This window comes from Pan troglodytes, chromosome 2 (assembly GCF_028858775.2).
Source record: "Pan troglodytes isolate AG18354 chromosome 2, NHGRI_mPanTro3-v2.0_pri, whole genome shotgun sequence".
NCBI lineage: Eukaryota > Metazoa > Chordata > Mammalia > Primates > Hominidae > Pan > Pan troglodytes.
The window spans coordinates 69111721-69137952 of record NC_086015.1 but is presented as its reverse complement, the minus strand read 5'-3'; the positions used below and the strand labels follow the sequence as shown (position 1 = coordinate 69137952).

The 26232-nt window shown below is 38.9% G+C and overlaps 1 long non-coding RNA gene across 1 annotated transcript in view; it reads right to left on the bottom strand.

Moving 5' to 3' along the window:
• Positions 1-26232, bottom strand: part of LOC134809569 (uncharacterized) — a 213944-nt gene that overhangs the window by 24571 nt on the left and 163141 nt on the right. Inside the window, exons 6-7 of the long non-coding RNA XR_010155634.1 lie at positions 25696-25897; positions 24549-24650 (exon numbers count right to left, since the gene is read on the bottom strand). This is a non-coding gene — a long non-coding RNA (uncharacterized LOC134809569). The remainder of the gene's footprint in view (positions 1-24548; positions 24651-25695; positions 25898-26232) is intronic.

The following is a 26232-nucleotide window of genomic DNA, read 5'->3' as shown; positions in this document are numbered from 1 at the left end:
AACATATCACAGGGGAAAACATTTTGCTGCTTCTTCCTCCTTCTGCTGTGCTGGGCTGGGATCTCTTAATGAGGAGCCATATCCTCTCAGGATATTACCTCAGAGACTATCAGAAGCCTTGCTCAGAGGTTGCTCTCTCACATTTTTTTTCTCCAGTCACATTTATACAAGAGAATTCCATATTTGACAGCACACTGCTACTTCCCTTGTTTAACAAAGGCATCTTAATTTTCCATGACGGTAACATTTAAGTTACCATAAGTTCAGTCTTAAAATAATTGTTACACTTAACGGGTATTCTTAGAATAAGGCCGGAAGGAAACAGAAACAATCACTCCAATTCCCTCATTTTATAGGTGACAATCTGGGGGCCCAAGTTTAGTGCCTTTTCAAAGCAACACCATGTCTGGGCTCAGGGCTGGGTTGAGAAGTCAGATTTATATTTCCACACTGACGCTCTCTGACTTTGCCTTGTCATCATTTAGGGGTGGGTAGGTAATAGAAAACTTACAAGTGTTAACAGGGGTTTAAGTATAAGAGAACACTACCAAATAGTCCCACTGTGGAAAATCATGATACACAGAATTTTATGAAGGAGGGATATCATGAGGTTTACACAAAAATCGTGAGGGTTACATTTTACAGTTAAAGAAAATGTGGCAAAGAGAAGTTTAGTGACTTGCCCAAGGCAACATAGCTAATTAATGGAGCCAGGATTTGAACTCATTGTATCTGGCATATTTGGTACAAGTTAGAAATTAAGCTGGAGTTGCTTATAGGCATTTATGTTATTCCTTGAGGTTTACTCATCGTACTTCACTGGTCTGGGGTGAAGCTTGCACTTTGGGAGCACATGGAGAAGGCTGGGATTGGGAATTCTGCCTAGCCTGAATGTAGAGAGTTATCCAATATTGTCTCCATTTCTGTATCACATGAGTGAATAGGTTGGCATAACAGAAAGACCCTAAAGAATTTTGAGATATGTTTGTATTATGGTGGGCACTGTGTTATGCTGGGACTGTTTCCTCTTCTGTCTCTCTGCTTTCTCAGAGACCCTGCCTTAATGCCCCAAAGTGGCAATCTTCACAGCTCCTCTGACTGGACTAGGGGTGGACAAAAAATGACTTCTTTCAGAATCTCTCGCCATGGATTTTGAAATTAGCGTGAGTTTGAATTAGTTTCCTTTGGAGAGATGAGTTGGAAAGTCACATAGACTTGTGATCGGAGGTCACCATCTCAGGGATGCTGTGGTCATTGATGTGTTTTTAATCAGAAAGTAACTGCTTAGAGAGAAACAGGAGTAGATGAATGAATGAATGAATGAATGGGTTCAGTCCAATCCAATGAGGCACAATGAAAATCTTGCTTATGCTTCCTCTTCCCCCAGCTATAAAAAGTACTTGAGCCTTGATTTTTCAGGTGTCACTACAAGCTTTAATGTCTCAGGTCCTGACCATAAAATCAACAGAGGAAGGCAGAGTGGAGATAAGGAGTAAAAATGAGTCCAATGACATCATTTGGATCCTGAATTCATTTGTGCCCTAAGCCAACCTCTACCCTGAACGTTTCTGATAGAGGAGAAAATATCTTCTCTCTCCCAAGTCAATTCAAGTTAAGTTTTCAGCCCCACTCAAGATAAAGAGTTCTGACATATGAACCTCATATCGCCAATACGTTTCTTTGTTTTGCAGGCTGCCCAGCCAAACTTCAAGAAAAAAGGAAAAGAAGTGCTGGGTCAGCTGCCTTTTGATAGTAGTTGTTTCATTTATTATTTTCTGTTTTGTTGTTTTTGTAAAGAACATGTAAGAAACTCTTCAACTGAATTCCACATGGTGCCTAGATCCTAATCCTTCTGAAGCAAAAAATGTTTTTCTGTTCTCTGGGTGGTTCCTGGGATACTGCAGTTCCAAAAGAATAAGACATGGAAAAAGTTGGCCAGAGTTAGAAAAAAAAAAAAAAAACCTGAAGAGAGGGAGTAGAAATGATTAAAGCAAAACAAAACAAAAACTGAAAGTGAGTGAAAATGGAATATCCATGAATTAAAAGCAGTACACATGGAAACAGAGCATCTCTCTTTCAAGTTAGAGCCCTGGCATTGAATACATTGACTCATTGGCTACAATCAGCCTTGACTGAGCTCCTTTGTTCACCTCTAAACTAATCACTGTGGCTCCAGGGATGTGATGCTGTAATTGATCAGGCTTGGATCACCTGACCACATGTGGTGCTGTGGAAATGACAAACACCATCCTACTGAGATTATGGAAGGGGCAGTTCCACGTGGAAATCAGGATGCTCAGGATGCAAAAGACAAGTGAATGAAAGTCAGGCAGATAACAACAGAAAATATCCAGACTAGAGTTCCCTCTAAAGTAGCCACTATGTAGAATCCAAAATCCTTTAATGACGTATTTCTAAATGAAACATTTTTGCCTAAGATAAGCATTTCTGTAAGATTTATAAAAAATACAGCTTTTCTCTATGTTGGAAATTTCACACTAACAGGAATAGTTCTGAAACACTGAAAATCTTAGAAACCTGTAGGATATCTGTAATAATACTGAGAAAGTAAGGATTGAATATTATGAGATTGTGAAAATTTCATTTTCAGTTTTTTTGTTATATGTCCTTATTATAGACTCAGGATTTCCTTTGGAGTTCATTAATGTAAATGATTTCAAAATTACATTAATAATTTTTATGAAACTGTAATTTTTGTGAAACTATCAGCCCTGGTCTCTTTGAATTTGTCATATTCTACAACTCTCTCAAAGATGCAGCTATAAAGAAAGAATAAATTGCTTGGGGTGACTAGTTGACCATCCCAGAATGGTTTCTTGAATTGTTTTGGCCCCTTACAAGAAGTTTCTTTAGAAAAACAAAAGTATATATTGTGCTGTTTCAGACTAGGGTTGAAAGTGTGATTTTTCTCATCACACTCTTCATAATCCTTTCAGAGAATTTTGATGCAGAAATAACTTATTAATTTGGAAATCTTCCCTCACACCTAGGAAATACATCTCACTCTGAGATGAATATGGATGGTTACAATAAAAATTAAGTGCATGTACGGTAAATGGGCATTGTTGGATAAATGCAGTGATGGAAGAAAATAAGATGGTGGTCATGCCATTTCTACCTGACTTCCTTTTCTCCAACTTGATGATACTCTACCTTCAGAAACAGGTGAACAGGCCATCCATCATATTCTTTTCTTTGTAGTAACTTTTATTGGTTTGAATTACCATATGTTGTTCACTTGTGCAGTGTTTGAGTTGAAAGAGGCATAACTAAAATTACATCTTCTTTTTTTTTTAAGGAACCTTTGTTCTTAAACACAGGAAGTTGTAAACTCTCCAATAGCAAATTTTATTAACTCATAGGCAATACTATAAATGATGGTACTCTATTGAGTCAATGCCTTCAACATGAATCAGGAGATTAACTTTTGCAGCAAACTGTCAATCTTTACTCCCAAATTATGGTAAGTAGTTAAGTTTTTTTGTTTTGGCTTTGAAGTTGAATGATTCTCTTTGCTCAGTTGTGTCAGTCAGAAAAGGGGATTTTTCTTCTCAGCTGAGCTCTGCATGTTTTTCTTTAACAAATTATCATCTCCCCCCGACCCCCGACTATGTCATTACATTGTTGTTATTAACATTCATCAATTTCTAAATATTTCTCTAAAGTTCTGAGGGATTTGGCAGTTTAAACTGTATGCCATTATTGACAATATTGAATAAAACTTTCTGAAAACCCTTATGCAGGCTTTCATGTGGGTTTCTGTCAGATTTGCAGTAAAATGTCATAAAGTCATATTTGCATCTTTTTTTGAGAGAGAGAGAAAGAGAGGACAAGAGAGATGGTGTTCTGAGTCACTTGCTGAAGCTTTCTATACACATTTTTAGACCAAAAACCATGGTCTAGGAGAGAAAAAAAAATCAATTTCTTAGAAGCATTCTATGATATCCAGTCAACTGGTATATGAGCCTAAGTGCACATGATAGTTGCCCAAGAAAATTCATTGCTGCTTTATTTGCATCAGCTAAAAAACGAAAACAGAAATAACCTAAATTTGTAAATCAATGAAAAGTTAAATAAACCATGACATAACCTAATGTTATGTAGTATTTAAAGTAGATTTACCTGAACTCACTTAAAATGAGGCTCAGGAAAATATTATTAGGAATAAAAAAGCAATTGCACAACATTTGATATAGTGGAATCATTTTTTCTGTAAAATATATGTGTTCATGTCTTCACATATATGAATGTATACAAACAGTTAACTATAGTTACCTCTAAGTAGTGACTCTGTTGGGTAATGAGTAGGGAGAACTTTGCTGTTATCTTGACATAGCCATGTGTTAAAAAAATGATGAACATGTATAACGATTGTAAAATGTACATGCACAAAAGAAAATAGGTTATCAAGCACTTTCATTTTACAAGTGAGAGAATGGAGCATGGAGAAATTAAATGACTTTCTCTGGTAACAGAGCTCATTAGAGTCAGAATTTGAATTCAGAACTTTAGACTTCAACTTCTGTATGATTATTCCTCTACCAGATCAATCCTCTTTAATGTATCAGAAGAAAAAATTTTAATCATGAATGCCTGCATCTATGAAATACAGTAAAAATAACCCCTCCTGCCCTCAAACCTTGGAATTTAAATTTTAGAAGTTCAGATCTTGCTTTTCCTCAAGATATCTATCTATAAATGCGCTTTTGTATATGACTTGGAATTAAATGTTTCTCTTTAGTTTTCAAATGAGTTTTATTATCATCTGATAAGTAGGCTAACCCTAGTGCAGGGAATAAATATCTTAATTAACTGATGAGTAGTCAAATCAATCTACAAAATTAAGAGGAGGAGGGCAAAGGGGCAGGAGGGAAGGCTGCCTTCTATGCTGCTTTGTGTAATAATCTAATCAACCAACATTAGCAAAAGTCTCCATGGCTCAGCTCTTCCAACAAAGGTGTTCATCGTAGTGATATCCAGGAATCAACCTCACAAAACCATCTATCCAGGTGGGCTTTGAATTGAGCTCTGTTTCTTCTACTTTAACTTGGTCTCATTCATTTCTTCCTCCCTGGCTACCCATAAAAAGTTGCTCTGGAGAAATGCTCTGGCACCTAAACTCACCCTGTGGAGTACTTTATTCATTGTTTTCTTGTAGTCCTCTTTAAATTGCAGACATTCAAACTTATTAAGCTGTGGCATTCTATTTCTATCTGGGGGTGGGATCTGAGTTAACTGAGTGCTGAGGAACAAACATTGTTAGGGATGTAGAAAGGGCATGATCGGAAGAATAGGGAGATTCTGAGCTAAATTTCAATATCAGCTAATATTCAGTATCAGCTTATCATCATCAGTCACCACCAACATCAATCTAGACCTTGTTAACCTCAGAGATACCATTTACTGGGCATTGACTAGGAGCCAGGCAGTAGGGTAGGCATTTTACAGGAACTCAGGCCTCATTACAATCTGTTGGGGGCAGATACTGTTATTATTCCCATTTGTATATAAGGAGATTAAAGCCAATAAAGCTTGGACTGGTTCAAGGTCACATTGGCTAAGGACTGCATTGCTTGTTTTACAGGAAAATTGTCTTCTCTCAGAATTCAATCTTTGTGAAGGAAAACAAGCCAGGGGACTATAACAAGATACTCAACACAGAAGTGGGATCTTCCAACACTTCTTTCCCCCAGTGGATTCAGCTTGTTAGTATAGAGGGAAACTCTTTGACTTTTTGAAAGTATCTATTGATTTCCTTGTGTGGGCAAATTTACAACTTATATGCTTCAGATGCCATTGAACCATTCACTGCTTTGTTGCTTTTTCATGGGCAGGAAAGATGTTTGTGAAAGGAAGGCCAAGTGGCATCCTCATTTGGCCTCATTTGTGCAATAGATAACTGTGATCCTGGCACTGAGAAGGATGCCCCAAAGACACTTGAAAGATGAAAGGGCCTATCCTGAAATAAGGTTTGCTGGAAGATCACAACCCAAGCATCTAAAATGTTAGTCCAGAAAAAGGATGGCAAAGAACTACAAGAGTCTTCAAATAGGAATTTCTAATTAGAATTTTAACAGCATGAAATTATCCTTGCTCCACCCTTGGAAACTGCCTTTTCTTATAGGAAGTAGATAAAATTTTCCTATCCCTTGGTTATGGACTTCAAAGATATGCAAGGATCAGTTTTTGTTTGTTTGTTTGTTTGTTTGTTTGTTTGTTTTTTTGTCATTTTGCGCAGCTTTGGTATCTGGGTGTTCCTGCTGAATTCTATAGTCCAAATTCTTGTCTACAGCTCAAGGCTGATCTTAATATAAATGGCAGGTTTGTCCTACCTCAGATGCTTATTAAAATGTCATTCAGCAATTAGCTGAATCAAGGAAAGGAACATAGTACGCTTGTATTCTGTCTCAAAGCTTGCCCATATCTAAGCTGAGAATCTCGGTTTGCTCCCATCACATTGAAGCAGCTGTTGGTTAGGGTGCCTAGGTTATAAATATAGAAGGAGCAAGTGCTGTGCTTTGGAGATATCTGAAGGAAAATAACTTCTGCTACCTTCTGCTAACAGCACCAATCAATTTTGGAAGTGATAAGGATAGATTCCCTGGGGGCTATCAGCTGCTCTGTAACACATCCTGAAATATAAGAATTATATTGAAACGTTGCTATTTCATATAGCACTTTACACACATTTTTAGATTTAACCTTGAAAGTTGAATAGAAAGGGCTATCAAGAAAAAAAAAAACTTAGCCCCTACAAAATCCATACTGCATAATGTATGTATCGATAATATTGGTGAGACTTTTTCTTCCTCCAGTGAATTAGAGGGAATCCCTGAGATATTGACATCACACTAAAGGGTTAAGTTTTTAGGGCAAGCATGAAAGAGTTTAATTTTTCTTAGCACCTTGCTTCATCTCTGAAAGTTGCCACAACATGCCTCACTTTGGTAGCACAGCTATGTTGACATCATTTGGGTGTAGAAAAAGTAGTAAAAACAGGGAATCTCCCCTTCTCACTCTCATTAGTGAGTATCATGAAGAAACATAATAATGGATTTGCATGCTTAGTATTCTAAGGACATTACTTCCAATACTATTCGGATCTTAATTAATAGTAAGCAAATAGAAAAGAAACTTATAAAGAATGTGCTGCATCACTTAAAAATATTTCAAGTACTTTAAATTGGCAAACTAATTTTTCTTTGTTTTTTAGAATTGACAACTACTCCATCAATGCCCAATTCTTATTAAGTGCATTTTCTACTGGCTCAAGTTCTATCTTTGATTGCTCTTTTCAGAATTCTGCAGTAAGAATCTCAATAAATAAATAAATAAATAAATAAATGCATTGGGCTGACTTCTAGAATGGTTGAGTAAGGATCTCTGAAAATTCACTTCTTCATAAAAGAAATGAAGAAATAAGAACACTTGCAAACAAACAAATAAACAAGTAAAACCAACCAACCAACCAAACAGACAAAAAACCTGTCAAAATCAACTTTTGAAGAACTCTAGAAATAACTAAAGGCTTACAACAATCTGAGGAGTGTTTATTTAAGAAAAATATTGAAACTTTGTAAGAACAATTAGATTTATAGCACTTTAAGATTTATAATTCTTTCCTCTTCCCCAGCCATAGTAGCCTTGAAAACCATCAGGATTACAGTTATGATTGCTGTGAAAACCAGTAGCCTATCAGCCACTGGAAGGGAAAAAATAGGTTTGGAGTTTTCCTAAAGCCTGATCTCCAGAGAATTTCCACTATTTGACTTGTCTGAAAGCTTGCTGAAAAGCTCCATTCTCAGGGCTTGTTTTTATTTGACTTGATTCAGAACTCACTCTGTATGAATAGTGTTATCTTCAAAATACTTGTTGAAAACAATTGGCAGCAAATGTTTAATATTAAAGCTGTCTGAGGTGCCATTACCAGTTGGGGCTAACAAGAGGTTGACCAACAAACTTAAATGGAAAAACTGAGGAATGAGACATTTGCAGGGGTCTTTGAAGGGCTCTGACATATTCCTGGGACTCTAAAAAGCCACAGAAATTCTATATAAAAAATCATAGTGAATCCACAGAAGAATTATTGGAGTTAATAAAGAAGTTCAGTAAAGTTGCAGGACACAAGATCAATACATAAAACTCAGTTGTATACACCAGCAATGGACAAATTGAAAATGATATCAAGAAAGAAATTCTCTCTACAATAGCGCAAAAAGGAATAAAATACTTAGGAGGAATAAATTTCACAAAAGAATTGTGAGATTTGGCCCTGAAAACTAAAAACCATTTCAGTGAAGTTAAGAAATACCTAAACAAGTGGGAAGACATTCCATGTTTATAGATTGTAAGAATTAACACTGTTAAAATGGCAATACTCCCCAAATTGGTCTACATATTCAATGCAATCTCTTTCAAATCCAAGCTGCCCTTCTTTGCATAAATGGAAAAGCAAATCCTGAAGTTCATGTGGAAATGCAAGGGGCCCAGAATAACCAAACCAATCTTGAAAAAGCAGAACGAAGTTGTAGGCTTTGCACTTTCTGATTTCGAATCTTCCTATGAATTTATATTAATCGAGATGATATAGTACTGCCATAAAGATAGACAAATAAGACAAGTACATGAAAAATGTAGAATCAAAAGCCTAGGAAAAAACCCTAGCATTTATAATTAATTGATTTTTGCCAAGAATGCCAATTTAATAAGAAAAGCAGTCTTTTCATCAAATGATGCTGAGACAACTGGATACCCACATGCAATAGAATGAAGTTGTTCTCCCTACTTCACTGATATACAAAAATTAATTTGCAACAGATCATAAATTTAAATGTAAGAACCAAAATTAATTTTTTGTGACATTGGATTAGATATGGTTTCTTAGAAATAACACCAATGGCATAAGCAACAGAAAAAGAAATTGGATGCAATCAAAATTAAAAACTTTTATGCTTCGAAGGACACCATCAATAAAATTAAAAGACAACCCAGATAATGGAGAATATATTTTCAAATCACATATATGATAAGGGTCTAGTATCTAGAATATTTAAAGAACTTTTTACAACTCAACAATAAAAAGAAACATCTAATTTAAAAATGGAAAAAGGATTTGAATAGACCTTCCTCCAAAAAAGATATATAAATAGCCAATAAGCACATTAAAAGATGTTCCACATCATTATTCATTAGGGAAATGTAAGTCAATGCCACATGAGATATCATTTCACATTTATTAGGATGGCTATATCAAAAAGACAAAAATAACAAGTGTTGTGAGGATGTGGAGAAATTGGAACTCTCATACATTGCTGGTGGGAATGCAAAATGGTACAACCATTTTGAGGACAGTTTGGAAGTTCCTCAAAAATTCAAGATAGAGGTACCATATGACCCAGAAATTCCAACTTTAGGTATAGACCCTAAAGAATTAAAAACATATGTTCACATAAAAACTTTTGCATGAATGTTCATAGAATTAGTAACAGCCAAAAGGTGGAAACAACACAAATGTCCCTCAATTGATGAATGGATACACAAAATATGGTATGAACATACAATAGTATTATTTAGCCAAACAAAGAAGTAAATACTTCTATCTTCTACAACATGGATGAATCTTGAATAAGGGAAAGGAGTCCTTCATAAAAGGCTGCATATTGTAGCATTCCGTTTATATGAATTGTCCAGAATCGGCTAATTTATAGAGACAGAGAGATGGGTTAGTTGTTGCTAGGGGCTGGATGAAGGAGGAGGTGGGGAATGGCTGCTAACAGGCATGGGGATTCTTTTTGGGATAATGACAATGTTCTGGAATTAGATAGTGGTGATGTTGCACACCTTTGTGAATATGCTGAAAACACAGAATTGTATACTTTAACAAGATGGATTTTATGGTATGTGCATTATATCTCAGCAAAGCCGTTATTAAATGAAAAAAAAAAAAAAAATGAAGGCATTCCCCCAGCTGTTCTCAGGACTTTGTGGATGAATGACTCAGCAGAACTCAGTACTTTTTTATTTTATGTTATTTTATTTATTTATTTATTTATTTTGAGGCAGAGTCTCGCTCTGTCGCCCAGGCTGGAGTGCAGTGGCACGAACTCAGCTCCCTGCAGCCTTGGCCTCCTGGGTTCAAGCTATTATCCTGCCTCAGCCTCCTGAGTAGCTGAGATTACAGGCACCCGCCACCACACCTGGCTAATTTTTGTATTTTTAGTAGAGACAGGGTTTCGCCATGTTGGCCAGGCTGGTCTGGAATTTTTGACCTCAGATGATCCGCCTGTCTTGGCCCCCCAAAGTGCTGGGATTACAGGCGTGAGCCACTGCACCTGGCCATTTCTTTTATTTTTTAAAAAGCAAGACTATTTTGCCACACAGAAAACATATATTAAACAAAATATATTAATCACATATCACTGTTATAATCTAGATAAATAAATAGACTTCTTCACAGACACCATATGGAGGTGGGATTCACCTACAAATATAGTCAAAATACTGTTGTAATTTCACATTGAGCTTGGGTTGGCAGAGAAAAAAAGAAGGAGAAGTTAGGGAGAATAATTCAGGCCTGATGATTATCCTCTTGATCAACAACAAAAAGCCTGTCTTAGATTCTTAACCATCTAGTCTGGTTCTCTCTACTGATTATCTTCAACAGATAATAGTTTGTCTGCCAAGTACTGGTAATTATTTTAGATTGTGAGATTTCACTGTGATTAAGCGAGTTAAAATCTGTCTCCCTGGCATCCTAAATAAATCCTATACCTCTCAGAGTTTAAGCAATCTTTTTTTCTTAAAATGGAGAATGGTTAAAAAGAGATTGCTCTCTCCTTGTAAAAAACAACAACCCTACCCCCCGCCCCCACCGCCGCCACCAAACACACACACACAAACCCCTCTGACTCTTCTAGCTAGTGTCACAATAAAAGATGACAATCAACAAAAGATTGAGCCTTTTGGCAATGGAGATGGCTTTAAACCTGAACAATTCTGTTGAGGTTTTTGTTGGTCTATCTGTTCCTTTCCAGGTAAACATCTTTGTTTATTTAATGCACACATTTTATTCTAACATTCTAATGCTAATGTTTTATTTCTATCCCCCTGGACCTAAGAATACATTATGAAAAGATAGTATCCTGCCAAGGTTTCTTTTTTTTTTTTTTTTTTTTTTTTTGAGATGGAGTCTTGCTCTGTCACCAGGCTGGAGTGCAGTGGTGTGATCTCGGCTCACTGCAACCTCCACCTCCTGAGTTCAAGTGGTTGTCCTGCCTCAGCCTCCCAAGTAGCTGGGACTACAGGTGTATATCACCACGCCCAGCTAATTTTTGTATTTTCATCACTGAAAAGGAGGCACACAAGAAATTTCAAGTTGGAGTTTCATGATTTTTGTTTTTAGTGTGTTCATAGGCATAAATATTTATATTTTGCTCTGCATTTACTAACTTCAATCTTGCATGCTTATATAATCTTGATATAACCAAGGTGGTACACCTGAGGAAATGTAATTGTAAAATTGGATTGTCATTTAAATGTTCCATGGAAGCAAACTAAGGATATTATTCATCTTATGGATTGACAAGTTATTTCGGGGAGAGGTTGAAACATAGATCAAGCAAAACTCTTCCCCTTGGTGAACCTCTTTTGGCCACTTGACAATTTTTCTACTTTGGACATAATTATCATAGGTTTGTAACAAGAAGGCAAAGAGGAAGGCTTTGAACTGTCATCTGCAAACTGAATTACCTGATGTCATTTATACATCTTATGCAATCTGGGGGCAGAACTTGTTTATTTAGATCTGATTTATACTGTGGAATTCCCATGTGGATATGAATATGGTGATATTGAAGGGTAATTTAGATTTTCTGTTGCTATTTCCTAGTGACTAGTTTTGCAAAAGAATGCATATAAATTAGAAATTAGAAGGAACCATGTCTTTAGAATTTTGTACTTATATTAGTGATGGAAGCAGCCTGGCATTGTTAAAAAACAATTGAAGGATCTGAAAATGTTTCCAAATAAAGTGGAAAGGTATTGTCCCAGTCCTTCTCAGTGACATGACTCCTAAAAGAATAAATTAGTAGGAAATTGGGACTGGCTTAATTTTGGAAGAGTTACATCCAAAATGGAAGTGAGTTTTTAGGTCTTGGTCAGAATCTACTTAATCTCTGAAAGTTTTGGGAATTAAATCCAGAAATTTCAGGGAAATAGACCCTCAGCATGCTAGCATGCATGGCAGCACCCTCATGTCCCATGCATGGTGGACATCATGAATGAAACAGGACAAATTTTCATGCTAAACCCTAAGACAAAGTATGATAGCCAGCCTCCAAGATCTTCCCCAATGATCCTAGCCTCTCTTGTGTATCCATACTCTTGTATAGTTCCATCCCATATTGTATGAGGCTGGCTTGTTTGACCAATAGAGTCCTGCAGAAATGACTGTGTGTGACTTCCAAGGCTAAGTCATAAAAGATATCATGACTACTGCCTTGCTCTTGTGGATCGTGTCCTCTGGGGGAAGCCAGTTTCCATGTCAGGAAGACCCTTAAGCAACCCTGTGGAGAAACTCACATGGTAAGGCCAATTGCTAACAGCCAATACCAACTTACCAGTCACCTGAGTGAACCATCTTGGAAGTAGATCCGTCAGCCCTAATCATGCCTTTAACTGATGGCAACCTCATGAGGATCCTAGAACCAGAGCCTCTCAGCCAAGCTTCTCCTAATTTCCTGACCTATAGAAACTACAAGAGGTTATAAATGTGTATTGTTTTAAGCTGCTAAATTTGAAGATAATTTGTTACATTGCAATAGATATCTAATGCGTAGTGTTTGAAAGGTGATTCCCGGAAGTTTAAATGAGTGAGGAAAATGAGACAGGGAAGACAGAAGTCAATATGTTGATGAATGAGTTACTGCTGTAGACAAATGGGTTCAATCCCACTGGGGATCCTGCGATCGTTGTATAGGATGCACCTGAGAACAATGCCCATGAAGGAAGGGGACGCTTGCTTATTTTCCCAGTGATTCCCATTTCTTCACTGGATAAAGTTTTCCTCTGGAAGCATTAAATCCTTAGTACTTGCAGGCTGCCTTGCCCTTGGGTTTCCAAGGAATCAGAAAATCCTTAGCCGGAAGAGCAGAAAGTTGCAGGTGGTGGAAACAGGAAGCTACCCTAATGCAAAAGAACTGTCCATAGAGCCCAGAATTGAGCTCAGGGGTGAGTTGGACTTAGTGAAGGATGGGTTGGATGATGGGTGGCACTTGGGTAATGCCTGCCACATAGCTTCATAGACTTTGTCATTGCCACACTTTGAGAAGGCACTCCCAATCAATTAGAGTTAGGGTTTGAGATAATGTTCATTTGTCTTCTTCAGTTGATAATGTACTCCCCACTCTTTTTTCTGGCCCCTCCACTCAACACCACTTTCCACCTGGTGAATTCTCGTTTAATTCACAAAGGTCAAAGGGTACCCACTCCATGAACCTTTCCTAATTATGCCTCCTTAGCCTGGCTAAGTTAGCTTCCCTTTCTTCTGATTCTCTGTTTTCAATAGTTACATGGATTGTCACTGTTTCTTGATGTGTTTGTCTCCCACCTGTGGGTGAGCTTTTGCTCATCTTTGTATTCTGAATGTCTGGTATGTATTAGGCCCTCAAAAAATGTCAGCTGCTGGTCATAGGTGGAAGCTAAGAAAAGCTGATCTCATAGAAGCAAAAAGTAGAACAGAGAATACTGGAGGCTGGGAAGGGTGGGGGAAGGGAGGGAAAGGGAGCCATTTGCTAAAGTGGCAAAATGACAGCTAGCTAGGAGGAATTAGTTCTAGTGTTCTATAGCACTGTAGGATGACTAGAGTTAACAATAATATATAGTTTCAAATAGCTGGAAGGAGGATATTGAATGTTCCTAACACAAAGAAATGATAAATATTAAAGATGATGGATATGCTAATTACCCTGTTATGATCACTACACATTATATGAATTGAAACACTATGTATCCCATAAATTTGTATAATTATTATATGTCAATTAAACAGAGGAAAAAATTTAAGAAAGAAAAAAATGAGCTGAAAGCAAAACTAGAGGAGTCGGGGAAATGTCTAAACCGCAGTGTTCTACAATATTCTCTCAGTTTATTTTCCCTACAGAGGTACTCATAGATGTTTTATTATGGTTAAAAGAAAACTATTTACGTCCTTCAGGATTACCGGGATTTCTCTGTATAGCAGTAAGCCAAATGAGAATGAAGATTTGCCAAACTGACCAGGTTTGAGAAGATGTAATGTTAAGCCTCAGGCCATCCAATAACTGAATTAACTTACCATATGTACTTTTCAATCTGTTCTATCTTATCTTGGTAGAGAAACTTTTGCACTTAAAAAAAAAAAAGATTCTCCAAGGCAAAGGCACGAAATGGATATGTTGCCATGTTAACTGTGGTGCATGAGATTTGGTTCCTATTAAAGTTCGAAGAATGAGGTTTACATCTGAAGGGAAAAAGTGACCAGCACCATTTCAGAGCTGGCATTGTTTCTAAAAGTGCCCAGGGAACAATCCCATCCCCAAACATTAACAGATGTCATTCTCTTGTCCTGGATTGACCCGGGGCCCTTACCCATGGTTCACTTGTGATTTAACCAGCGTGGATTAAGTTATCTTTCCCTTCAGGGCAGGACAAGCAGAGAGAAGTTTCATTTTGGCTTATTTTGTTCTGTTTTTACCCCCTCTGAGCCATTCCATGGCTTATGTTGGGTGCATTGAACAGTTGCTGGACCCGGAGAATCCCTTGTTCTCAGATGCCAAGAGTTAAATGGATTCAGTGCATTGTCCAGGGGGCGTTATGAAAGGTGCTAACAGATGCGGATTTCAGCTTTGTCATTAAAATGCTTCTCAAACGCCACCTGATGTCCCTGGGTTAGAGGTTTTCTTTCAGCCTTTTCTCATTACATTTTAGCTCTGTTTTGTGAACTAAACCTTTGAAGAAACTTGAGAGCTATTTTGGAAACCCAAGAATTAGAAAACATGAAATGTCTATAGCTCTGAAATATGCATGTGACCTTATTCCCCATGCCTGTGGTGCAGGGAAGGCAAAAGCAGATGCTAAGTGTTTTTCTGTGCTCTGAAAATATCATATTCCTTAAAAAATTTGCCATTAATTATATTATAATGATCTATACACAATAGTTTCCACTGCAGTCTTTGTAGAAAATCCTTAAAATTGGGTGCTAAAAAGATTCATACCATGTTTGGATCATAATAATGTCTGGAACTTTTGAATGCTTTTATTTTTCCTAAAGGTGTACATAATAAATCTAATAATAAGCACCCAAATGCTCTTTCTTCTTTTTTTTGAGACGGAGTCTCGCTCTGTCGCCCAGGCTGGAGTGCAGTGGCGTGATCTCGGCTCACTGCAAGCTCCGCCTCCCGGGTTCACGCCATCCTCCTGCCTCAGCCTCCCGAGTAGCTGGGACTACAGGCACATGCCACCACGCCCGGCTAATTTTTTGTATTTTGTTTAGTAGAGATGGGGTTTCACCATGTTAGCCAGGATGGTCTCGATCTCCTGACCTTGTGATTCGCCTGCCTCAGCCTCCCAAATTTCTTTCTTCTTATAGTTACCTGTAGTAAAGACAAAGACTAAATGCCAGTATCAGGCTCAGGATTTACATTATTAGAAGTGGTTTGGGACCCATCTAACTGCAAGTAAAATAGAAATCTTTTAATTCAGCTGATTTCATTTCACTTCAGCTCTAGTGGCACAATCGAGTTTTGCTGGGGTCTGATTCAATTAGGATTGTAAGCAATTTCTGGCTATTCACAGCAGAAAAGCAGTGTCATGTGTATCTCTGAGGATGCCCTTTACACAAATAATCCCGCTTTCACCAATTAGGAAATGACCTATTATAGGCCTGAAATGTCAAGGATATGTCTAGTATTTGTTGGCCAAGCATCCCATCTCCTTTCCTTGGAGAACCACCCATTTCCCACTCCCACCCTCCTCACTACCCTAAGCCCTAGATGGGGATAATTCTATTTTGAGGGTCCAGGGGTGCGTTCAAGACTCAGGCCAAGCCAATTCAGGATCAATTTTCCCTGATTGCAGTGATTTGGTTCAGGGATGGGCACCTGTATTAAATTAGGCCCATCAAGAGCTTTCCGAGGAGTTTTGCTGGAATTATCAGACAAGAGTTCCACTTGTCTTCAGACTGAGATTTTAAGAAACTTTTCTATTCAGAATTGTAAGTGGCCACTTTTGGCACCAAATGGAGAGAACCCACCATCAAAATTAAGAAATCCAGAGGAGAGAGGAGCCAAGGAAAGGTGAGAGAGTTATTTCGAGGAACTGACTTTAGCCTTCCCTATTATATGAGCCAATAAGTCCTCCTTTCATTGTTGTTTTGGCTCTAGAAGTTGGAATCCAAACTAATATACAGAACTACCTTGGAGATCCTTGGCAGGGTGACTGGAGTGTGACCTCCTGTAGATGTGACACGGTCCTGGGAGGTGAGGCGGGGGTTTCCACAAAGACATGACCTGCTCTGGCTGTCACTCCATTTTTTTGACTTGAATACCCTAATTTTAGGCAGTTGTTTTTTTGTTTGTTTGTTTTCATTTTTGCCCATTTTTGGGGGGTGGAGGAAGCCAGAATGAATGCAGGACAGGTACATGAATTCTCATCCTTGCTCTGCACTAACCCGTGACCTTGTGCAAATCCTTTCCAGTGCCACAGCCACTGGCTTCCCCTCTGTGGATTGCAGTTTCTTTGATGTTGAACCTATGTTGGTAAAGTTTAAACTCTTCTGAGGCACCCTCGCATTTCTGGGAGGAATTCACCTTAGGAAATAGAGATCAAGTCATCCCAATTCCGGCTCTTTACCACATTTCCCTCCCTGTTCAACCTGCAAGTAATCTTTTACCTATTTTATGTTTAAGATTGCACTTGAAAAAGAAAAAAAAAGTCCCTTTTTAAAAAATGTTTGAAAACCACTGAAGAGGTCTCTAACCTTCCTTTCAGCTTGTTTTGCTGACGTCGTCAAGATACTAGTCCCTGAGAACATAATGTTGAAGGAGTCAGAGCCTGGTCTGCACCTGAGCTGGGCTAAGCCTCTTTATAGATCCTCAGGCCCTATTGATACAATGAGCCAAAGGCATTATGTTGCCCTTTTCCCTTTTTAAATGGTGGGTTTGCTTTCTCGGTAATTCTAAGGATATTTAAATCCCTGACCTTCTTTCCCAAAAGGACCTATTTGATAAATAGTGTATTGTATTTATTTCTTATTAAGGTGAATGGTTTACACAATTTAAAAATTATATAAATAGTACTTGCTCGTTATAGAGATTTTTAAAAATCAGAAATTAAGAAAAAAAAAATCCATAGTCTCATTATCCAAAGACAAGCCAGTCTTCTGCTGAAGTCTCCCTGATAGCTTTCCACTGCCTTTGGGAGCAAATTTCCTTACCTGGGGCTGACCCAGCATAGTTATAACCCTTGCCCATTCCCCTTTTGCATTTAATGTCTTCTCTGACTTCTTTTAGTCCACTGAAAGGGCTCACTTGCTTTTACCACTAGACCTTTGTGCCTCCTGTTACCACCTTCTCCATCTTGCTGGTTCCTCCTTGAGTTGCAGATCTCAGCTGAGACGGCTCTACCTCTGGGAAAACTTTTTTCCCAACAGGGTCTCTGATAGACACTTGCTCTCAAAATATCTTCTCTTTTCCTGAGCATTTACCACAAGTTGGTATTGTTACTGGTTTATTTACCTATGTCTCCTCTGTAGCTCGATGATAAGAAAAACTAGTTGAATTGTTTTCCCCATTATTACTGCCAGTGCTTAGTCCTCATCTGATACAGTTACTCAGTGTAGATTGGCTTAATGAATCAGTGTTGTTTAACCACTGAATTGTTCAGTATATTTCTTTTGTCTTATTTTCCTTATTATTTTTAAACATAGTTTGTGCCAACCGTTGAAGTGTTGGTTGTGCTCTGGATGTTCTGTTAAACAATTCGTGCAGCATGTGAGAGCCTTATCTCCTTCTCAATTGTCTCTTCCATGCTAAGGCATTAATATTATTTATGTGCCCCCTTCTCTGTGCCAGACACTGTGCTGGGTGCTTGTCCATACACGAGCTCTGGTGTATCATCTAGGGCAATGCAGAAGAGGGAGACTTTATCGTTCTCATCTCTACATTAGAAATTGGAGCCTGTTAGAAGTTAAGTAACTTACCTAAGGACACCCAATTGTCGAGCGTCTATATTGAGATCTGAACTGGGATTCAGATGTTTCTGAATTAAAGGTATCACTTTACCTCTTGTCTTTTTTTCATTCAGGTTGCTATAACAACATACCATAACCTGGGTGGCTTATAACCAATGGAAATTTATTTTTCATAGTTCTGGAGACTAGAACGTCCAAGATCAAGACACCTGCAGATTTGGTGTCTCATGCCGGCTTTCTGGTTTCTAGATGGTTCCTTCTTGCTGTGTCCTCACATGGTGGAAGGGGCAAGGTGACTCTCTGGAGTTTCTTTTATAAGAACACTAATCCCATTCATGATAGTAGAGCCCTTTTAACATATTTTGGGGAAACATAACATTTAAAATGTACCACCCCTTTGTTTCTTGGCCTGTGAACTCAGGCCAATCTAAAAGGAAGTTTTGTTGGTCTCTATTGAAGTTTTCACTGGGCCGCAAAGTAAAGAACTTTAAAAAAGTAACATCTTCTCCTAATTCAATCTGCTAACCAGAGGGTAAAGTGACATAGTACAAATGCAATCATAGGTAAAAGATTAACCTATTTTAATATGGAAGGTCTTTTGTTGTTGCTGCTTTGGAGGAGTTGACTTAGCCCATCTGGGAATGAGGTACCTTCCTGATATGCCAAGTAAATACTTCCTCTCACTGGCAAGAGGTAGAAATGAAAGAATTCTATTTTAAAGATCAAGCCTTCCCTGTCCTCAAGGAGGTGACAACCAAATTTTTGCTTGACACATTTGGATTCTGTTTTAAATGAGGCACTGAAGGTTTCTAGCAGGCCAAAAAAGAAAACAGGATTAGGGGGTGGTGGATAGTAGAACAGTAGTCTGTGTGTGTGTGTTGGGAGAGGTGGCAGGGAAGCACAAAGAAAGGAAACTAAAGCCTGTCGCTCTGGAAAGAAGGGATTCGAGGTGACTAGGCTCTGCTTAGAAGGTGCCTGGTGAAGTACCCTGAGAAGAAGCACTGGGTCGAGAATTTATCAATACACTTATACGAATTTAGAAAATAAGCATGAACTCTGCAAGAGCTCCACCCAATTGACAATCCAATTTTCACACCAGGGTTCTCTAATTACTCTTAGCAATGACTGTCTCGCACGAACAATAAGTGGGCCCAAGCCACAAGGCCTTTTTCTACCCTCATCTGAGGACATGGAGGAAGGTACGTGTACCTTCCCGCATTGTTACCAAGCTACTATAGATTTGAAGGGGCCCTTTGAAGCGGGATGGAGGTGAGCACTTTCTATGTGTGGAATGGGGCTGAGCACTGGGGAGGTATGTCTCTGTATTAGTCAGGGTTCCCCAGAAAGACAGAGCCAATAGGATATATAGATATAGATATAGATATATAGATCTATCTATATATATATAGATAGATCTATATCTATATCTATATCTATATATAGAGAGAGAGATGGGGAGATGGGGATATAAGCAGAGAGGTAGGGAGATAAGTAGGTAGAGAGGTAGGGAGATAAGTAGGTAGAGAGGCAGGGAGATAGGTAGGGAAAGAAATATACATAGATGAGTGTGGATTTATTAGGGGAATTGGCTCATGCAATTATAGAGGCTGAGATATTCCATGACAGGTCATCTGCAAGCTGGAGACCCTGGAATGGTAGCAGATTGGCTCAGTCTAAGTCCAAAGGCCTTAGAACTAGGGAAGCTGATGGTGTAACTCTCAGCCAGGGCCAGAGGCCTGAAAACCCAGTGGGCTGCTGGTGTAAGTCCTGGAGTCCAAAGGCTGGGGAGCCTGAAGTTGTTATCCAGGAACAGAAGAGGAGGACTATATCCCTGGCCAGCAGACAGATCGACACATTTGCCTTTTCTCTGTTTTTGTTCTCTCCAGGCACCCAGTAGATTGGATGGTGCCTGCCCACACTGAAAGCTATCTGGGATTGTACGCATTAGTTCCCCACTTACCTGCTGTTTCAACCTGCAGATTTATATCATAGTGACTGGCACAGTGCCTAGAGCTTCATTTAATTTATTGAATGGATTAATAAATTTGTGCATGTATGCATGCATAAAAAGCAAAAAGTTATTCATCTATGAATACCATGATGAAACTGAGAAGCTTAGAATACTGTAGCGTGAAGGGTTATTATCTCTTATCTGAGAAGTACCCTAAATATTAATACAACACTGAGAACCAACATAGTGAACTGCCTCTCAATCCCTAGCAGTAAGGGGGGTGTTCCGTGTAACTGAGCCAAGTCAGTTCTCTTGGTCAGGCAATGCACAGGGAGAGCCTGTCCTAGGTGGCCTCTGCAAGAGTGACAGACTCACTTCTCACTGCTGGGACATTCCATGTACTGCTTCAATCCCCTATTTGAGTTATTAAACTTAGGCAACCTTAGACAGTATCTAGCCTGGCCTGCCATTTAAAGAATGAGTATATGGGGAGTGAGGTGATGTTACCAGTCTCCTAGCTAGAACCAAAATCCCTTTATCTTGCCTTTTCAGAATCCTTTCTCTATGACTTCTCCTTTCCTCTAAATCGGACTCGTATGTTTCAATGCTTTATGGGAACCTAGGAGGAAACATACATGAGAGAAGCTGTCATATATATGACAATAGGGAGTAGTGGTGAGTATGACAAACTACAGCACATGCCCCATCTAAAGGACAGACCTACATTTCAGCTCTAAGTGTTGCATAAGGGAGGACGTGTGCAGTGTGGACAAACCTGTTCCTTTTAGAAAAGTCTAAAATCTGAATATTTATGTGAAAAATTTCAACTTTTACATTTTGGCAGCAAAGTTTTTAAAAACTTTAAAATACCCTATGGGCAGAATAGAACATGTATTCAAGACCTGCCAATGGGCTTTCACTGGTGACTTCTGTTCTATACCTTCCACTGAACTTGACCACAGAGCAAGGATATACAGGTGTAAGTGGTGTGTCAAGCCATCAGATAGTAGTGACCCTCTCTTTACCAATGTCTGAAGGTAACCTTCTTTTAAAACATATATATTTGTGTGAATTTAAAGTTCTCACTCTTGTGCTACTGTCAGTCTCTTTGCACTTTATTGAGTTGTATTTAGGGTATGTAGGCTACTCTTAAATTTAAGGTATTTAGGGTATTCCTCAGAAAAAGATGCAGTCACATTTATGTCCCTTAGCAAGCTGCAGAGTTAGTGGTCAGGAACACAATCTCTGGAAACTTTCTGCCTGGGTATGTGAACTTAGGCAAATTACTCAATCTCTCCATGCCTTTGTTTCTTTATGTGTGAAACGAAGGTAATAACAGTAGTGCCTACTTTGTAGTGTTGTCACAAGGAGAAGCTAAGCTATACATAAATTGCATTAGAATAGTGCCAGGTAGTACCTAGGAAGCACACAGTGATTTTTGCTGTTACTTGGATTAGTTTGTTAGTACTGCTAGTGAATTGTTCTTTTCCTTGAATCTATCCACGGATTGTGTCCTTCATATGGATAATAGCTGAACAGATGTATGTACTGCTTTTTACAACATGTAGGCAGATAGGGGCTGAGAATAGTTAAACATAATCCCCTGGTCTTTTCATTTGGATATCCTCTTTTGGGGATCAGGAAGCCATCAGGCTGTGGAGACCTTGGCAAAATAGAAGGAATAGAATTGGGGTGGGGTTGAGAACCTGCTGAGATGGCTTCTGAAGTTCTGAGATAGGGCTCAGGATGGTTTTAAACTGGGATCTCTTTTAAGCTAGACTACTTCTGACCTTATCACCAATATGCCATTAAAACCAGCAACCTCTGTTGCTCTGATTGGCTATTGGGCTATTCAATGTTCTTAGAATTTCTACCAAGTTTTAATATCCTTGGTGTCATTTTCTAATACTTCAGCTTTTTATTAACTTAAACTACATTATTGAATTTAGTAATTATCTTGGTCATTATCTTGTAATACACATATGTCATCTTAAAGCATATGTTTTTCTAGCTGATGGAACAGGCTGGAACCTCTCATGCAGGTGGAAAAACAAACCCTTTCTATATAGACAGGGAGGTGTCCAGAAACAAATCATGTAGTTTCTTGTTTGTTTCTCAGCAATGCAAATTGCAGGCGTATGATAGCTGTCATGCAACATAATGGTGGGAGGACAAGTTCAGGATCTGATTTCATAAACATTTCAAAGAGTTGTACTGTGTGTCTCCTGACCTGCATCATTCCTTTAACTTGAGGCCACCTTGCCATGTGCAGAAACCCTCTCAGGAAATGAGATGAGTACATCTCTGCAGGTGGCAGGCAGGTGTAATAGGAAAGGAATGTGGAGACTTAACGTTGAGTTTCTGTGGTGTGGAAATCACTGCAGTTTCTCTTTGAGCTGTCGGAGAGGCAATGGTGGATTTGTAATGAGAGAGCTCCTCCTCTTTAAGAAGGGTTCTCTTTCATTATTCTTTTTTCTTGTTCTTCTTTTCCTTTTTAGGGAGAGAACTCTATAGAGGGTGGTGTCAGAAATTTGCTGGGGCCTGTTCTTCAGACCCACCCACCTCCCAGACAGACATTTATGAGACAGAAAGAAGATGATATAGAGAGTCTAGTTGATGTACAAATGATGGAAGGGATGTGATCATTTCCTGGAGTAGAGGAAATCTTGATAGGAGGACTGTGACAGATACCCACAGCTGATCTCCACTGCCTGTTCTTAGAAACTCATTTAGTGGTGGACTGTGCAAGATAAGGCTGTCCATGCTGACCCTTTTGGGTTTACTTCCAACGTCATCTATGTCTTATCACTCTTGTTTCTTGGTCAGGCCTTTCTCTTGCCATAAAAGCCTTAGGGGGACCTAAACTCCATTTATCTACAATTCTGCTTATTAGCATCATGAGTTTATTGCCCTCTTATGCCTGGAGTTAAATGGGTTTTTTGAACTCTCTTCTAAAAGTCAAGTCATCCTTCTGAATCTCATCTCTGATTAGTAGAACATAAACTTTATTTCTCTATTTTGATTTTCTTTTTCTTGAACCATGACTTCCCCCTTTTGATTGGAACAGAAATGACTTGATTATATTCTTTCCCCCTCCAGAAATTGTATCAAAATGAGAGACATCGTGGGCTGTTTCTTGAGCTGTTCCTTGCATAATGTCTTCTTGATAGGCCAATTACAATGAACAAAACATTTTAGATGACATCTAACTGGAAACTTGTAAACTACATTGTCACTTTGATTTCTGTTCTATCACTTATTATTGTATTTTCCCTATTTTAGCTATAATCTTCCATGTGGTTTTTAATTCAGCCCAGGTTCTGAAACTTAAAAATGTGTTTGTGTGGCCAATATGTTACACCAGAATGGTCTCTTTTTATTCACAGTAAATGTGGGGCTTGGTTTACATGTGTTTGTACCAATTCTTGTTCCTAAAACTCAAAGCCCTTTGCATTTTTGTGGATATTACTAAAGAAGTTATTCATACACTGGTATTGCCATGATTAATACACACTCCATTTTGTGGCTTATTGCATCTCTGACTGTAGATGAAAAATTCTTGGTAGCTATGCATTCTATTTGAAGTTGTGATAAGAACTGACTTTTATGTTTACTCCTGATAAAGGAATTTTTTAAGATGTCTACTTACTGATGCAGCATTGGAAATCCTTTATAAGCTGAAAGGAAAATAACATCCCCTTGGCATCTTGGCTCCCGTGTCTGGAAAGTCTCTACCTAAGGCCTTCAAGCAGCAAGTGTGGCAACATTGCCATCCAATAGAACTTTCTGCAATCCTGGAAATGTTCTATTCATAGCTAGTAGCCACATGTGGCTATTAAAATTTGGCTAGTGTGCCTGAAAAACTCAAGTTTTTATTTCATTTTATTTCATTAATTTGAATTTAAATACTCACATGTATCTAATAGCTATCTTATTGGACTAGGTATAATCAGGAACAGGAAAAAGTTGATTATTGAGGCTTCTATTAAGTTTGTAAACTTTTCCCTTGTTCTCTCTTGTGTTTAAGTTTGCCCTGAAAAATTAGTAATAGTTATAAAATTTTTGAGTCCTTATTATGTGCTATCTGTGCTACATGTTTTAACATGCATTATTTCATGTAATCTTCATTTCAGACTACAAGGGAGCTACTACTTCATTGTTGTTAAAATGGAGACAAAGAGAAAGGAAGTAACTTGCCCAAGGTTACACAGGGAGTTGGAGTTATAGCCTGAGGCCAAGAGACCCCATATGGGTGCTTTTATCTCTCTACCAGTGCCTCAGTCTGTTTGGGCTGGCATCACTAATTACCACCAACTAGGTCATTTATAAACAATAGGCATTTATTCTCACAGTTCTGGAGCCCGGGAGGTCCAAGATCAAGGCACCAGCAGATTCAGTGTGTGGTGAAGGTTTGCATTTTCCTTTCAAGATGGCACCTTGTTGTGTCCTCACCTGTTGGAAGGGACAAACAGACTCCCTCAAGCCTCTTTTATAAGGGCACCAATCCCATTCCATGAGGGTTAGGATGTCCTTTTTGGGGGAGTGGGGTATGCAATTCAACCCGCAATAGGAGCCTGTTTTTTTCTGTTAGGAATGGAACTTTCTTGCATTCTGAGAATGCAGAAATCTTGCGTAATTTTACATTGAGATTTTCTGGAAGAAGAGTAGTATAATGGAAAAAGTACCACATTGGAAATCAGGAGGGCTGGATTTGAATCATGAGGGTGTTTTAGTCCCTCCATTCCTTGGTTTTCCCATCTGTGAAATGGGGATAACAACAGCAGTAGACTGGTGTCCCCCTTCTTGCCTCTTTTTCTGGCAGGCCTTGCTAAGTGAGTGACGAATGGAGGCTGTGGCCAGCACAAAGCCATTTCCTCCACAGGCTGAGCCTGCCAGTAATGCCTGTGGCTCTTTCTCCCATATCTCTTGTCCCCACAGCAGGTCTCAGGGCACAGCCCTTCTTGAAAGTTCAGGAGAAGATGGGAAGATGGTGGCAGAAGTCAGCATGACATCGTATACCCATTGTTTTTCAAGACTCCCAAGGATATGCTGGTATTTTATGTTGGGTACTACTGGCAGGAAGGAAGTGGCAGGGGTGGTGGCACCCCCGTGTAGCATGATGCTGGAGAGGAGGCTGAGCAGCTGAATGCCCCTTTCTGGGTCCAGCTCTGCAGTCACCAGCTATGTGGACGAGGTGGACTCACCTCCTCTCGGAGTCCCAATCGTTTCCTCTGTTGCCAAAGCAGAATTAGATTCTGTGTTCCCTCGGCTCTTTTCTGCCCTTCCTAACTTTCTCTTGAGGGATGCAGAATTAAGCCAAAGACCAGTGGGGCCTTTAAAAGGTTTTGCTTATTTGTTTAGCCCACACTCATTTTCACCTTTCTCAGACTTAGGTTTGCTTTGGAAGCATGGAAGTAAAGTTTAACCTCAGATGAGCAGCTTAACACGGGTACCTCCTCAGAAGTTAGGGAGTTAGATGTGGATCAAAGCTGCTCACCTTCCCAGTGTCCACAGGCTTGAAAGCTCAAATACACCCTGCCACTGATATCGAGAAAGTCTGGCAGTAATTCTTCTAAATATCTCTTATTCCGTGGTCTTGCAATGAGTGGCAGTGTGTGTCCTTCCTTCTGTCCTCTGTGCCTTAGTCTTCCAGTAGGGCTCCTGGGCTCATTGACTCAGGTCTTGTGCTGTTCTTTTTCCTGTGTGAGGTTTATCAAATAGGAAAACACAGGAGGTAATCAGGCAAGTAAAGATGAAATTAGGGCTGCATCCATTCTTGTCTCCAGATTAGCTGTGTCCCAAATTATACACGGAGATGGAATCCTGACTTTTATAAAATTTATCTGGTATTAGGAAGACAGAAACAAAAGAAGATGCCACCATTGTAAACAATAGCTAGCTATCATGCTGTGAGCAGACTTGCTCAGGTTGTTGGAAGATGATTACTTGCTTCTATTACTATAAGTTGGCTTTTCAAGAAACTGCTTCGTTTAGTAGTATGCAGTGATTTGAGGAATGTGTTTTGTAAGTGATT